The following is a 16,068-nucleotide window of genomic DNA, read 5'->3' as shown; positions in this document are numbered from 1 at the left end:
ATTTTTAGCAGTCAAATAGACCTGAGTAATGACCTAAAGCTTTTCAATATTTACTCAAATACATCTGATGTATGTAGAACAAAGGTTTTGTTTTGTGTTTGTTTTATGGTAGTTACTGCTCAATGGGAGCTTGATAAATACTATAAACTCATTGTACATAGGAACATGAAACTCTGGCTATAAAATTCTAAGACAAAAAGAATCAATACGATGATGTTTACACACTGAATTATGTAAATCCATCTTTCACGTAGCAGTAGAAAAAAAATAAGTATGCAAAGCTACAATTGAGAGTTCCATTCCATTAAATGAAACATGACTAGGTCCCAGGCAGTATCCACGGCAACACTCTGTGACTCTGTTAACACTGCAGTTAACATACATCCTACAAACAACATTGTCGTGATTTTCCCACTTTAGGTAACTGTGTGCCCATTAGGCAGGTCAGTTCTCAGACTGTACTGACCGATCTTACGAGTTTATAATCATAAAAGTCTGAGCTGATTATTGTGCTGCTGTCGAGAAACCGGCAGGTGAGGCTTCTCTCCGAATGCAAAGGCTGACTGGCTGCGGACATAATGCAGAGTCCCTCTAAATACATCCTGCCACATGAGGCAAGCACTCTCAGAACTCATGTATTATGCATTTTCATCAGTCGTGGAATATGCTCTTAGAGTCCACTGAGGCTTCTCATTGTTATTTATTTGCACTTAACCGGTGGTCCTTTCAAAAGCCCTGGCTGCAGCATCCCCACCCAGGATTCTCTATGAATCCACCTGTGCTTGCAGTCAATACGGTAAGTGAACCACAACCAGCTAGCTCAGGAAATGCAGGCTGCTGAGATCACTCCCAAACCACATTTCCCTTCCAAAGACTCAGGGAAGCAATATATCGTATTACCACAACTAATTTAGAACTCTCAAACACAGTCCAAAATAAAGTAGGGGGGGAAATAACTAATAGCAGCGGAGATATTTTTACTGCTTATTAGTGGACTAGACAGGATGTGATGGGCTTGGAGCCATGACAGTTTCTATCACTTGTATCTGCCTGACAGAGAAGGAAGGTCCACCAACACCAGGAATAGCTACAACTTATTTCCAGTCATTCCTACCCCCAAATATAAACAGATGAGTCACACATTGTATGACTGCCTAAACTTGTCATATTTTGATATTTCAATGTACCTTTTTTCTCAGATCAACAAGTATAGTATGTCCAGTCTTAAAAAAAAAAAAAACTTTCTAGTTTTAATCACTGTCACAGAAAAACATTCAAGAATTCTTTATATCTATCCCTAATCAACTAAACAAAGAATGTGCTTTTCCTTGGTATCTTACTTAACACACGGAGGGGCTCAACAAATGTTTTCTAAGTTAATAAAGGAATGAAAAGTCCTCAGGCAAATAATATGTTCTAGGCCCACATCTAAGGAACTGGAGAGCTGAATTTTGACAACATGGTATACCATCCAATGGCATTGATCATCCAATTCTTCCTGACAGTTGAGATGTCTCCCCCACATTTCTCCCTCGGTACTCATGTTCTCATCCACACTTTCACCTTCTTCAACTCTGAGCTTCCAAGCTACCTAGAGAGACACCATTCAAGGAAGAAATGTTCCCGTGTGCTGTCAGGTTTCAACAGAGATGATGCTATTGCTTCTCACCCAGGGACTCCTGAAGAAGACCCAGAGCACAGCGCAACTCACTACCACTCAGTCATCCAGTGAATGAATGGAAGTGGGTTCTAACAGGAATAACCAGATTTCAACACAACTGAGAGCATCCCCCTTCAAGCTCTCTTACTTTGCGGCCAATTCAACACCATGTGTCCACCAGTAGTAAGACTGGCATTCACCACAATAATCACTGAAGAGCTAGTGAAAACAATGATAGATGGTGGGACCACAGGGACATCTCAGGAGATGAACTGAAGGGCATAGACTAGATCCTAAGAATCTGTTTGTTCATTAATATACCACACAAAAGCCTAGCACATGGCCAAGAGTACACACCGAGAAGTCCAGACATGACATGCAAGAAGCCTAGAACTTTTTCCTCAACCTATACATCCCAAAGCATGAAAAGAGAACCAGTAAGATTACTAGTAGCTACAAAGAAAATTAAAAGTAAATAAGGAAAAAAGAAAGCCGGGAAACCTAGCCTGGTCTAACCTGCAAATGATGAGAGTACATAGAATGTAGAGGTATCAGCCCCAGTGAGACACCATCAAGTCTTAGGATATCTTACCTTCGAGTGCTTTAGGCAGGCAGAGCTACCAATGCATCACGATATTCCACAGTCCAAAAGGTCTCCAGCAGCCAATCCCTCACCCATCCCCTGCTCACCCCCGCTGCCCTCTTGCCAACCCCTTCAGTTAGTGCCGTAGGTTAGCCATATAGGGAACAAGACACAGCAACCTCTGCTGGGCAATGCCCCTGACCACAGTCCAGAGAAACCCCTGCCTGCAGGCGCCAGGTCTTAGGCAGGCTCTTGTCCTGAATTGTGGGGAGCGCAGGACAGGTCCTATTTGGTTTTGAATGCTCCCTTCTTACATAAGCCAAGGCTTTGATTGCTGTTCAAGATCAGCAGCCTGCGCTATGAGACAATACTGTTCTCAGAAGCATCCACTTTATGTAATTAGAGTTCATGTTTCAGAAAACAGGTTTTTCTCTTTTGGTTCAAATAGAACTTTAGCGGCTTGAACTCTGACCCAGTATTCTCTATTTTAAAAAAAAAAAAAATGTGGGGTATGAGGTCAGGAGACCTTGCTGAGCTATGTGACCTGGGAAGGGAAGTCAGCCTCCACAAAGCCAAATTTGCCTGAAGAAGAGGGGGTGTCAGCAGGTCATTACAGCATCAAATGCACTATCTGTAGGGAAGAGAGCGAAATCCTGGGGACACGCAGTGGGTAGCTGTCCATTTTTGTTTACATTCCTCTACCTGAAACAAAGCCTCTGTTGGATATACATGTAACAGAGTCAAACTGAAATTCAAGTTACCCCCCAGAAATCCAGAAGGAGATAGCGATCAGACTATTAACTGCATTCGCAACAAGAAAGCATTGACTGAATTATAATAAAATAAGCACCTTCCTTAACGCTATAATTCTGGGTTGGACACTGCAAAAATGCATAATCTGTTATGTACTCTAGGATTCTAAGAGCAGGTAATGTAAGTAAAGCTCCCAATGATGAAAATAGACAGTCTACAGCAGTAAAGGATGAATAAAACCAGAATACCAAATGGCTGGGTAGAGCATTTAGGAAAATGCCGCCCCACCCCCACCCCCACCCCAGGCCACTGAAAAACCAGACCAACTCTGACCTCTCCTAGATATTTTCTGCCAGCATCACAAGTAAAATCTGCTTCTTGAAAGGGTCAAAGGTAACAGAGCCAATGTCAGCCCAAGGATCAAAGTCAGATAAAAGAGTTTAAACAATTTCAGCAAGTCAACTACAGTAGGAAGTTGATTTATTTTTGCAAGAACTAGAGTAGAAAAATACATAGTGAAGGTTTCTTCATTCTCCCTTCAAAATTGTGGTTCACTGACTAAGACTTGGACCAAGGTGTGAGCTGCTAGGAAAATGGGGTACAACGAGGCAATGTGGGAAGTATGTAGACAAAGGCGCAATAATTGAGTCTCTGATGCCAGTAACAGTGCATCTCCAGATTCACTGAAGAGGCACAAAGTCTCTCTAGTGGGTGAAGAAACTAGGTACCCTTTCCTAGGCACTCGACCACGTCTCCTGCACGTGGCTGTGGCACACAGCCAATCTTACACCATTCCAACTCCCTGCCCGGTTATACCGGCAGGAGTGGTGAACTACAGATTACATTTCCCGGCTGGCCCTGGGCAGCCAATGAAGGGCAGGAGATTCAACACAGAGAGCAGCCCCACACTGACATGGGGACCGGAGATTTCATACACCTTTCAGATGGTAAGGAGAGCATAGATACTCACAAGCCTGTTTTAAGGCAGGGAGCTTTGATAGTATTAAATGGGTAGATTGTTTTCCTGGGTCATTCACAAAAGACAAGGGGACCGAAAATAGATTTTTTTGAACCAAAAACCCAGGACCTTTCCCTCACATATCCATAGCAGCACACACAAAATCTCCTCTACAAAACAACCGAGCTACGTCACTTCAAAACTCCCATGAATCAAAGACACAAATATGATAAATGTAGAATTTTCCTTTGCCTTTGTTACATGTGAGTACAACAGTGACACTGTCTTTGGTAAAAAGGACATAAACAAAATTGACTGCAGACCTACTGTGTGTCATGAGCCAGCCACCTTCCTTCCCTTTCCTGCAGACGATCCACTGAAAGGCTCAAACCGGTTACATGTTTGGGAAATGGATTTTAAAACATTGCCGCTTAGAATTATCACATAAAGCAAGGGGGGAACCCAAGCCACATCTTCAGTCAGCTGAAATCACCAAGGAGAAGCAGAGGGTGAGCTGAAACTAGCCAAGGCCGTGCCTAAGCCGGGAACATCGACAGAGATAGTGATCAGAACCAGAACGTTACTTCCTTTGGCACCAACTGAAACAGGCTGTACTATGTGATAGCTACTGAAATAAAGATACCCAGTGTTGATGGCACTAAAGATCTGTTCTCTTCATTTGGCAATCTCAGGTTCCATCCATTTTCCCACAATAACATAATTTGTTGTTTATGGATGAATAACACTTCATGCGCTCTCTCTCGCTCTCTCTCTCTCTCTCTCTGTGTGTGTGTGTGTGTGTGTGTGTGTGTGTGTGTGTGTGTGTGTGTGTCTATGTGTCTATTGTGTGTCTATTCATCTATTGCTGGCTGATTCCACAACTTGGCTACTGTGAGCAGTCCTGTAAGAAACATGGATGAACAGGTATCTTTGTGGTATGTTGTCTTAGAGTCCTTTTGATATGTTTCCAGATGTAGTATGAATAGATCACGTGATCATTAGAGTTTCAATGTATTATGATTGTATGTGAGTGTGTTGTGTGCATGTGAATGCAGGTCATGTGTGTGTCACAGCGGGTATGGAAGTCGGAGAGCGATGCTGAAGAATCAGCTCTCGTTCTACCATGATTCTGAGGTGGAACTCAGTGGACAGGCCAGCAGGACAAGCACCGTCAGCTGCTCAGCCACAGTGTCAGTCCTGCTTTTGAACTTTTCGGGAACTTCCGGACCAGTTTCCACAGTGGCTGGACTACTTCACATTTCCACCGTTCCCCCAATCGTGAACAGACGTGCGTCCATCCCCCGCCCCCACCCAGCCTGTGTTCTTTGCTTTCGGAACCACACGCCTCTGACTGAGGTGGGATGTCAGATGAAGCCAACTCAGAAGACAGATGCCACGTTTCTCTCCTTCGTGGAACGTAAGCGACACATGGTGTAATATGAAAGTGGAAAGAGGGTAAATTGTAAACAGGAAATGGACTAGAGGGTCAGGGACAGGAGAAGGTGCTGTGCGTGAATGCGGCCAGAGCGCAGGTTGTACCTGAATGACATCAACATTACGAAACTCTTACTTCCTCAGTGAACACAAGATCAAACTTTAAAAGCTTTCTAAGGAGAGAAATATTGACTCTCTCTGTTTCTCACTGGCCTCTCTCTCTTTTTTTTCTCACACCATCCTAACACGTCTTAGGGTTGGAACGAGAGTTAGACTAAAGTCTCAGTGGTCTGGGTCACACATTTCACATTGTGTGATGGCTTACACTGGGGACTTGCACTTTTTGTCAAGTTAAACTCTGACAAACACATGACAGTTTATTTTAAAACACCATCAAGATCTTACTATATACAAACAACCCACTAATCAAAATACCTCCTTTTACTTCTGCACCCAGACTGAGTCCATCTAACTGTGGCCTGGAAACTACACTTCAAATGGGTGTGTGTGTGTGTGTGTGTGTGTGTGTGTGTGTGTGTGTGTGTGTCCACAAAATCAGAACAATCCTCTTGGACAAAGCCACATCCCTTTCCTTAGAATTAGTGACATCCCCGCCTCATCAGGTCTTCCCACCCCTCCCCCATACTTACCCCCAGTCAATCCGCCACCCAGAGGTCATTCATACCAGAACTCTTTTAAGCTCTGTAGATAGGAGGGACACCAATGGCAGATGCATGCTTGCTAGATATGAGCCTCTACATCCCTGCAATATATACAACCTTTCATGGGAAAAGTAATTTAAAAAAAAAAAAGAGCTTGAACTACAGTTGTTTTCACAGAAACTTACTTTTTCAGTTACAGATAAATGTGAATTAACTGCTAACACAGAGAAACTGCTTTTGACTCTTTTAAAAATGAACTGTGCTCATTTTTTCCACAATCAGCATTCATTTGCATATAAGATATTAAAGTACTAGCTTGCTCTTTTCTTTGACAGAAAAAAAAATCCCCCTCAAGATTAGTCTAGCTCAAAATACTAAATACTCTCAAGTATGGTGCCAATAAAGATTTCCAATTAGAATACATTGTCCAAGCGCCTAAATGCAGATTCCATTTCTCCAGTAGCCAGATAGATCCTTACATAGCACAAACAAATACAAAGCACCGTCTGTGGTAATTAACCCTGAAAGATTCTTAGGGTCCATAAAGCCTCCTGCATGACTTAGTTATCTTCTCACTGCTGGTGGATAAAGTACACATGGGCTGACTAATAATGTGAGAGGTCAAGCCTTCCCTCGGCCATGGATTCCAGCCTGTAAGCGCACAGGCACCGGCCGACACAGATGTGGCAATCAAAGTCACTTGGCCTCGAGGTTTGGTAATCAACTGAGTTCGAAGGGAAGTTTTGAAAGCTATGGTTCATTTTGAGATACCGGGAGAAGTTTGGTTGTTCAAGTTTATCGAAAGCAAGCGGGAGAAATGGGGATGCAGAACCAAAGAAGCCTCTGTCTTCAGACTGCGGCTGGCCTCCTAAAGGCTTGATTCGCTTGTGGAATGTAACACTGTAAAGACAAGGAATTTTTAGAACCATAGCTAAGTCCCATGAACCCTGCAGATGAAGAACAGCAGCGGCGGATTTTCGGTTCTGTCAGGTGATTTTATTTGTCGGATTAAAGCTGGAAATTCCAGAACTTGACCTCTTCTTCCAGAGCAGCAACCAGCAAATGGGGGTGGGGGGTCTCCGGGGATGAAGTTCCACCAGAACTCAGGCTTCGCCGTTCACTGACTCTGCCTGTTGCGCTTTCGCACCCCAAGAGCAAAGCTGAATAACCGAGACAGACACTGTGTAGCCAGCAGTCTACAAGAGTTCCTGTCTGGCCCTTGAATGTGCTAACCGGAAGTGGTAAGAGAGGTAACGAATTTGTCAGCCCAGCTCTTGGGAAGCTGAGACAGGAAGGTCAGAAGCAGGAGGCTTTGGGCTCCATATGCAGACCCAGGTCGGCAGGAAAGGGAAGGAAATAGAGAGCGTTTGCTGGACTGTGTATCAATCTCGGGCGAAAGGGCTCTACCCACTGACCAGATGGGAATCTTTGACCCAGTCTAATGGGCCCGCAAAGATGAAGGAGACACGAGCTGGCTTTCAACAGGATGGTCCCTGAGGAAGAACGGCGTGTGGAAATGCACACAGTTGGGAACAAAGAGAGTTGGGGAAGGGGGCTGTTTAGAGGTTGCAGAGGGCCCTTGTTTGTTTGTTTACAACTAAGACTTCTTGACGGCAAAGAAACATAGGATGTAACAGAAACACAGCTCTTGCAGGTCAACACACTGGGCAAGTCAGAGGGGTTGGTAATATGTGAGAGGTTATTTATAAAATTTAAAGTGACAGATTAAAAAAATACTCTCCTTGAGCAGATGACATGGACTTGTGGGGTCCTTGTGGCTATATCAAGCCTGACCCACTCCAAAGTTGAAATACTCATCTCTATGATGGTTCCATATCAAAGAATCATCCAATTGTGAAAGGAAGAGAAAAGAAATGCTATCTGCTTCATACCATAAGTTTCTCCCCAGACTGCTCTCTTCCATCATTAAGTCTAGCCTGGGCTCTTGTCTCCTGTCCAGGGCTGATTCCAAACATTCCTGAGAGTATCACCTTGGGTCCGTCTCATGTAGTCTTGCTCTTGTTGAGACATTAAGCCCCTCTGAGTTTCCAGAGCCTCTGAAATGCTATGATGTCCAGACCACTGACTCTCATGCCCAGGCTTCACATTCAGGCACAATGGTACACCAACCAGATGGACAACTCTCAAAAACCTCCAGCTCAGAGTTTCCCCAAGTGAGAGGACAGTTACCTATTTCTCATCTGCTTGACCCTATTCTTTCTCTTGTAGTCAAAGCTAAGAGATGAGAACCATTAAGCACTCCACTACCCGCCACAAATGTTGGGATCTCACCATCAGCACTACTAGCCTTGCATGCAATCGCTTGTGCTCCCCTTTCACTTAAAATCTTTTTACAATTCCATTGCAAGATAGAAAAAAAAAAACAGACAAGCAGGGTATGGGGGGGGGCACACACCTGTCATCCCAACAATCGGGAAGTGGAGACAGGAAGATCAGAAGTTCAAATTTAACACAGAGAGTTCAAGACCAGCCTGGACTACAGGAGAACTAGTCTTCCAAGACCAAAATGAAAGAAATAGAAGACGGAGAAAGAGAAGCATGCATACATATGCTTCCAGTTCAGTTAGCTCAACTGAAAATCACTCACACAACCCCTTTCTCTTCTTCACGTTTTTATTTTGACTCTACCTCGATTGAATAAAACGGAAAATATCAAAGCAGTAACTCCATCTGGCTTTTGAAACTTCTCATGAGTTAATGACATCCATCTAGACATTCCTTGCCCCACAGCTCAGGAGGCAACTGCCAGCCCAAAGGCCCGAGAGGGGAGTAGATGGCATCCCCTAGTCACTGGGGGGGGGGGGTGCACTAAGACTGATGTTTACTGCACTACACACAGGTTCAACCCACCAAGAGAAGAGTAGATGCAAGACCAGCAACAGATGGGATCTGTACAGGCAGTCGAGAGTGGCTGAGCTCACAGGCATGCTAGAAAGTGAGATCTCCAGTCAGTAAATAATGCCCCTAGACCACAACGATGAAGACCTCCAGATTTTAATTAGTGTTCTTCTGCAGTAATAGGTATGCCAATTAGTTTTACAACTCAACATATTTCTAATTTTGCAAATTACATTTAATTTAGGATGTGAGCATATGTTAATGCTTAATAAGATTTTGAGCTAGGCCACCCCCAGGAGATGGCAGAGCCATAGAACAAGAAACAAGAAGGAAAGAAAGGAATTCAGAAGTCCTAAAATAGGTGCACTGGTGTATATAGGCATCATATATATTTCCCCCAAGAGACAGTCATTCTGTGCCATTTTGTTTAATGTGGGCACACAAAGACATGCTTGTTTTAGGACTTGGTGCTAGTTTGCAGGCGGGAAGTCATTTACATTGTACAGTAGAGCACATTGGCTTCCTGCCTGTGGAGCTTGAAAGAACACCGTGGTGTCTGAATTTGGATTTATTTATTTATTTATTTATTTATTTATTTATTTATTTATTTATTTTCGAGACAGGGTTTCTCTGTGTAGTTTTGGTGCCTATCCTGGATCTCGCTCTGTAGACCAGGCTGGCCTCAAACTCACAGAGATCCACCTGGTTCTGCCTCCTGGGTGCTGGGATTAAAGTTGTGCGCCACCACTGCCCAGATGAATTTTGTTTTATTAATGCAAGAAGAACGTGAGGATGTTGAGGCATGGCATGGCATCGGGCCCTCGTATAGTAATGATTAGTAAACACCATCACTCCCCACACTACAACTGAACTCAAGCTGGAGCAGGAAAAGCTTGTGTTAGTTTTCTGCAGCAGCCTTCCTTCGGTTAATGCAAACAGACTGACAGTCCAATATAGAACCAACCCCACGATACACTGACACTTGGAAAAACTTTTCATTACAAAACTTATCCAGCTCACAGAAAAACAACAGATTACGAGGGAGGAAAAAAACAAAAAGCTTCCTTAAAAGTGTAACATCACTATTTTCACATCAAATGAATAAGACTAAAGTCAGGATAAAGTCACCAAAGTGCCTCGTAGGGTAGGCACTGGGTGTAAAGTGGGTCCTTTAGCTGTAGCTTCAGGAAGGGACAAGGTTAAATCTACAAGCGAGCCAAAAAGGTTGCTCTGGCTACATGTGAAGTGAGAATTCTGACAACAGGTCTACCCACCCCCGTGTAAACAAGACAAAGTCGCTGGCTACAGACGAGCCTGGAAGCATCTGCCCACAAAGATCTGGGTCGTTAAGAGCTCAACTAAACTAATGAAGGCAAGAGAGAAAGCCTGCTGAGTGTGAGTCTAGGACTTCATGGCAGCCTGGGATACAAGGATCCAGTGTCCCCGGCACCCTTTCCAGGAAGGAGGGGGCACCGATGGACAGAATACAGAAATGCCAACCACTGCTCAGGTCCCCTGCAAAGCATTCATCCCTTGATTCACATCCCATGAAGCCTCCCAAAGTTAATGTCAAATGTGAACTCAGACCTGAAGAGCCAAGAGCCCTGACCTGGCCTTCCTGCATACCTGCCACTGTGTCACAGTGAAAGAGACCAGGTCCCACAAATCTGAGAGAGGCAGCATGCCATGTAAGGCTGGCTTAAACGCTGGCCCAGAAACCTAATAAGCCACATCAAAGCTGGTTCCCAGTCTCAGCTACCTTTTGAAGAAGCAGCATCCGTGGTGAGTACCACAACTTTGAATCAGTCTCAAAGCCCCAGAGGGCGCAGAAAATACATTCGTTGGGTTGTCTGGTATTTAACCTACTTCTTCATAATTAAACGAAGACAAGAAAAACACTTATAGTTTCAATCCTTTAAACTAAATGAAGACCTAACAATAAAGAAATGGCTGACGCATATGAAAGTTGTGATCCATAGCCCCAAAACTGCAGGACACATTCTCAAACTCTGACACCTAGATCCAAGGCCTGACACTCAGAGGCCACTACTTCAGATGTTTAAATTGTAACAAGCCCAACGCTAAGAAATTCAAACCATTCGTACAAGGTAATCCAAGATTAGATTAAAAAAATGAGTGATTCTCAAAGTTCACAAAAAGTTCACACGGGCTGGAGAGGGTGGGTGCAACTTCTTCAAAGACGTTTAACAGAAAGGTTTGAAAAGAAAATTTGGAAAATTGATGAAAAATGTGGCCACTCCAGATGTTCCCAAGTTGCTATGTCTTTACAAACCCGTGCCTGGTCAGAAAGATGGCTCACCTCAGGTATGCCACAATGTCTCTAGTACTGACTGATACTTAACAAAGTTTCACTTAAGTAGCAGTAACGAAGGTAATAACCCAGACTGCATTTTAAATCTAGATTACACTTCTCAAGCTAACTAGACTGTCTGTCACTGACGAGCCTCCCCTTCCCCCTACAGGATGGGGGGGAGTCATTTGTAGATTGGGAACCTTGGCTCTAGTCCTTTAGTTGGTTGCCATGAATTAATGAGAAATCAGCCCCATTGACTTCCTACCAACATTCTGTCTGATCTTTTCAGGGTTGTCCCAGATTCTGCAATCTAGAACCTGTCCATAACCAGGGAGTTTCTGTGCCTGTCGGGGCGGTCTCTGATGTTCTCCAAGGGAGTAAAGGTCATCCCCTCAGGTTGAAGGCAAACCTCCGGCAGAGAAGCATCCTCCAAATTCTAGAGAAAGGAGGCTGACTTGAAATACCCAGGAGAATGACAGGACCCTAGCCATGAGACAATCTGCTGTTCCAGAAAATAGCTGACCATTTCCTTTTCTAGAGTCTCCTGGATATTTCTTTCTCTGTCTACATATTTCATGATACTGTGCAATTTGTTTGTACTTGGCGACAGTTCCTGTTTTTACCCGGACTATGGAATTCCATAGATGATCCTTTTTGCATCCTGGTACTTCATTGAACACCTGAGTTCTCCGGGAACTCGAGCCTTTTTCTATCTCCATCCCATCTCCTCTTCTCCATTTTTTCCTTCCCACACTACAGAAAAGTTTCTGTTTGTTTCTTGAAAAAGTTACACATTAAGACCAAAAAAATTCTAGATCTAATGGGAAAGAAAAACTTGTAATTTTTATGGAGAAAGCAATAATTTTAAAAGCCCATAGAACTTAAAATGTATTGATCAGAAATCTCAGGCTTTCAGAGATGAAATTGCTGAAGTAAGAAAGCTCATGAAAACAGAATTTATTATGGAAACGTGGAGGTATTTATAAGTCTGATCTCCTGAATATAGATGTACATGTGTTTGGCATTTTAGAGTTATCATTTATAGTGCCTTCTAACAACTAGATATTAGCAGACTAGCTCTACTGAGAAAACAGTGTTCCTAATGATAACATGCATGCCATCTTCACAGAGGGAGACAGCAAACATTGATTTAATATTACTTATTCAATAGCCACTATGGGGGGGGGAAGGTTTTATTTCTAAATTGGTTTAGGGGTAAATTTTATAAATTATAATTTGTGTGTGTGTGTGTGTGTGTGTGTGTGTGTGTGTGTGTGTTGCCTAGGATGAGAAATAGGAGGAAATGACTCCCAGAAGTCCTCAGAGCACGTCCAATGTCAGTCACAAACACTTGTAGCAATTAGAACACAAGGTCCTAGATACTCACCAAAATACATACATACATAAACATATACATAATACACACATATAGATACACACACATGCATACATACACACATACACACCGACATTCATATCATTCAGGTAGAATGTGCTTTCCTGTCTTATTCTGTCTTATTCATATTTAAAGATCAGTAAAAATTTTACCTGTACATATAAAACAAACCAGACAAAATGACATCATTCCAAATCCTATGTGTAAAGTAGATCATGTGGGGACACAAATCTAATTACTGGCATGAGATAATTACTTGATTGAAAGAGAGACAGTCAGACCCATACAAGATGTTGACCAACCACTCACCTCATCCATCTGTCCCCAGACTTTGGAAATGTATAATGTATATAGTCCAATTAGAAGGTATGAGAAAGAATTTTGCTTATGAAAGCTCATCGAATTGAACTCTAACTCCCAATATTTGAGAATATAAGATATCAGTTATGAATCTCTAACTCTGCTTCACAGTTTTCATTGTAAATACACACAAAGAATTAATTCACTCAGTTCCTCAAGGTACCCAGAACTTCCTATGTTTGATGAGCACTTTGGCAAGAGCTATGGTGTTCTTCGTTGGCCATGGTCAAATTTCTACTCAAACCAAGATGTGGAGTCTCAAAGACACGGCCATGAAGACAAACATGAGGCCTGATAGCACAGTGCTTATACCGCAGGCTAGGAAAGGAGATGGTAAGTCCCAGGACAAGGCAGGCTCTCCAACCACACCATCCTCCAGTTGCACAAATGAGAAAGACAAATTTACCAACAGAACGCTTGAGGTACCACAAGTGCTTTAAAGGAAGCAAAGAGCCTCCAAACTGGGGGAGAGAGCAAGGAAGGGATGTCAGGAGCGGCACATCGCACGCAGGTGACTGTGTGCCCAGCTTATCTTTACAACAGCATGTGGCAGACATCACAATGTCAACTTAGAACAGCTAACATAAGCTGAGGAAGAGGAGTGGGCTCATCCCAGAGCAGACACCATTAATGGATGAAACACCAGCTTACAGCCAGGTAGATTTATCATGATACCCATTCATCATCTACCACAATGGCTTGATGTCGACTATATATACTATAAGTGTTTCAGAATATTCTCCTTTACACTGGACGTATAAGCTACTCTACAACCCAGATTTCATGAAGGATCCAGGCTTACAGAGTTGGAAACACTGATACAAAGCATAAGCACATGTCTACTGACTTTGCTCCTCCCTCAAAATAATCATTTTAGAAGGCAAATAGTGTGTGTGTGTGTGTGTGTGTGTGTGAGAGAGAGAGAGAGAGAGAGAGAGAGAGAGAGAGAGAGAGAGAGAGAGAGAGAGAGAGAGAGAGAGAGAAGTGTGTTACTGGGTTAAAACCCCAGTACTCTATGGATGAGCTGTATTCCAAGTCCTTTCATAACTTTTAATATTGAATCAGCTGTGGCTAAGTTTCCCAGGCTAGGCTTGACCTTGCTCTGTGGCCCAGGGAGGCCTGGGATTTGCTGCCCTCTTGCCTCAGCTTGAGTCTTCTAAGTGCATACTACAGATATGTCTGGGCCATCAGCACCGCGTGCCTTTTGTTTTAACTAGGCTGACTTTTGTTTCTGATTTACCTCCACCCTGGAAAGACACGAGCAAGTGGAGCTAGTCTGTGCCATTTACACATAACGTTAACGTGTGTGATTTAAAGTTGCACTTGGAAACAGCACACACTCTTTAAACGGGCACAGTGACCTAACAAATGCTCTTATCACCACTGAACCCTTCGGAAATTAAATGAGCAGCCCCAACGTGAGCATCAATTCAGAGACAAATAGTTAGGAGACGCAGCTGAGCAGCACACTTGCTTCCATGTGCACGGCTCAGGACTCTGTCCCCAGAACCGTAATCAACAGGAGGAAAGGTTGTCATGCTGTAATGGTGGACATGCAGTAAGTTTCTCCTAACCTGTACAGTGTACAAGAGCAAACATAAACTCTACTGCAAAGTATGGATCAGGGTGTCAGGCATAGATCAATGTAGCGGCACCAACTGTGGCAGAAGCGCCACTCTGGGAGTGAAGGTGGAGAACGGGGAGGCTGTGCATGTGTGGGAAGGGCGGACATATGGCAAGTATCTGAACCTTCTGCTCAATTTAGCTATGAAAATGAAACTTCTCTGGAAAATATGTTATTAAAGAGGAAGAGAGAAAAAAACCACCAGGTCATTCTTACCTCTGCTCGTTACGGATGAAAATACCCTCGAGAACTTCTACCATTTCCTGCCTTTCTTCTTCTCCTTTGCCGTTTTTACTAACTGACTCATTGACAAAATTTAGAAGCAAAAAGAAACCACAGATTTTCTACAGTTCACTCTAATTGCTAAAACTATTACTGTAAGAACAAGAATGACTTCCTATTCCAGGGAACAGAATAATAAAACTGTGTTCCTCTTCCTGTCAATCAAGAGAACATGCAGAATGGGAGTGAATGGGAGGGGTGTTTTCTTTTGATGATAACCACTTACCCTTGAAATGTAGTACTGCATTTAACAGAGGCATAGTGGCTCAATATCTCAGTTCAGGTACACTCTCGATTTTATTATTTTAAAAACCCTGGGTCTCAGACAGCCTGAGTTTTTATGCTGGCTCTAGGTGCTAGTTTCCTGGCCTATTCTTGAATTGTCCAGCCTCCAGTCAGTTTCTGAGATGTGCCCAGTAGGCCAGATTCCCACCCATAACAGTGCAATCAATGGTCTGGCGGAAAGGACTTTCTCAGGAAAGGACATCACTCGAGTTCCAACACAGACCTAAAACATTTCTGGGTCTTCCCTTCACCCCTAATATTGCAGTCGATGTAGAGCACCTGCTTGAAGAAACCTGAGAACTAACTTAAGCTGAGAGCAACAAATTAAACTGTATTTTTAATTGACTGGAATATTGCCAATCAATGAAAAACATGAACATAATAAAGCAGGGTAGGATGTCGTGGGTCACACTGACTATGACCCACAGTTTCCTCATCTGGACAAAGAGGATATCAACAGAACCTGCCTCCCCCAGCTGTGTATTCTCATAAACCATGCAAGACTGCTTGGAACATAATAAGCACACAGCAAGGGTGTGTGCCACAGACTACAAGATTTTATTTCATAACATTGTAATTAAAAGAGACCATAATGTGCTTTTTAATTCTATTTTAAAAATAAATCTTTGACTAGCTTCAATTTCCCGGAAATAATAGTTTTATATTATCGGCTTAGGATCAAAGTTACAACAACCTGGTCTCCTTATCAATCCCTTGTCTGTCCTTTGTCTCAGCCCACTCCTATGCCTGCAACAAAATCCTTGAGTCTGAGGGAATTATAAACAAGTTATGTCCACTTCTCTCAAGGCTGTGATGTCTACAACAGAGAACCAAGGAGGAGAGGATGTTCCCATTGACTTCTGGGAGAAGCCTAATCTCAGGACACACATCCTGAAAG

At 43.2% G+C, this 16,068-nt stretch overlaps 1 protein-coding gene across 2 annotated transcripts in view; it reads right to left on the bottom strand.

Annotated features, from left to right (window-relative positions):
• Basp1 (brain abundant membrane attached signal protein 1) overlaps positions 1–16,068 on the bottom strand; it is a 52,463-nt gene that overhangs the window by 16,024 nt on the left and 20,371 nt on the right. The window contains exon 1 of one of the 2 annotated variants that reach the window (XM_076551715.1): positions 2,253–2,275. The exons of the other annotated variant lie outside the window; for it this stretch is intronic. The gene's annotated coding sequence lies outside the window, so the exon portion shown is untranslated. Of the gene's footprint in view, positions 1–2,252; positions 2,276–16,068 lie in introns of those variants that run through there. 2 annotated transcript variants of the gene reach the window in all.

Source organism: Peromyscus maniculatus, chromosome 15 (genome assembly GCF_049852395.1).
Source record: "Peromyscus maniculatus bairdii isolate BWxNUB_F1_BW_parent chromosome 15, HU_Pman_BW_mat_3.1, whole genome shotgun sequence".
Taxonomy (NCBI): Eukaryota; Metazoa; Chordata; class Mammalia; order Rodentia; family Cricetidae; genus Peromyscus; species Peromyscus maniculatus.
Note: the sequence above shows the minus strand (reverse complement) of the source record. Positions and strands in the feature narration are given on the sequence as shown.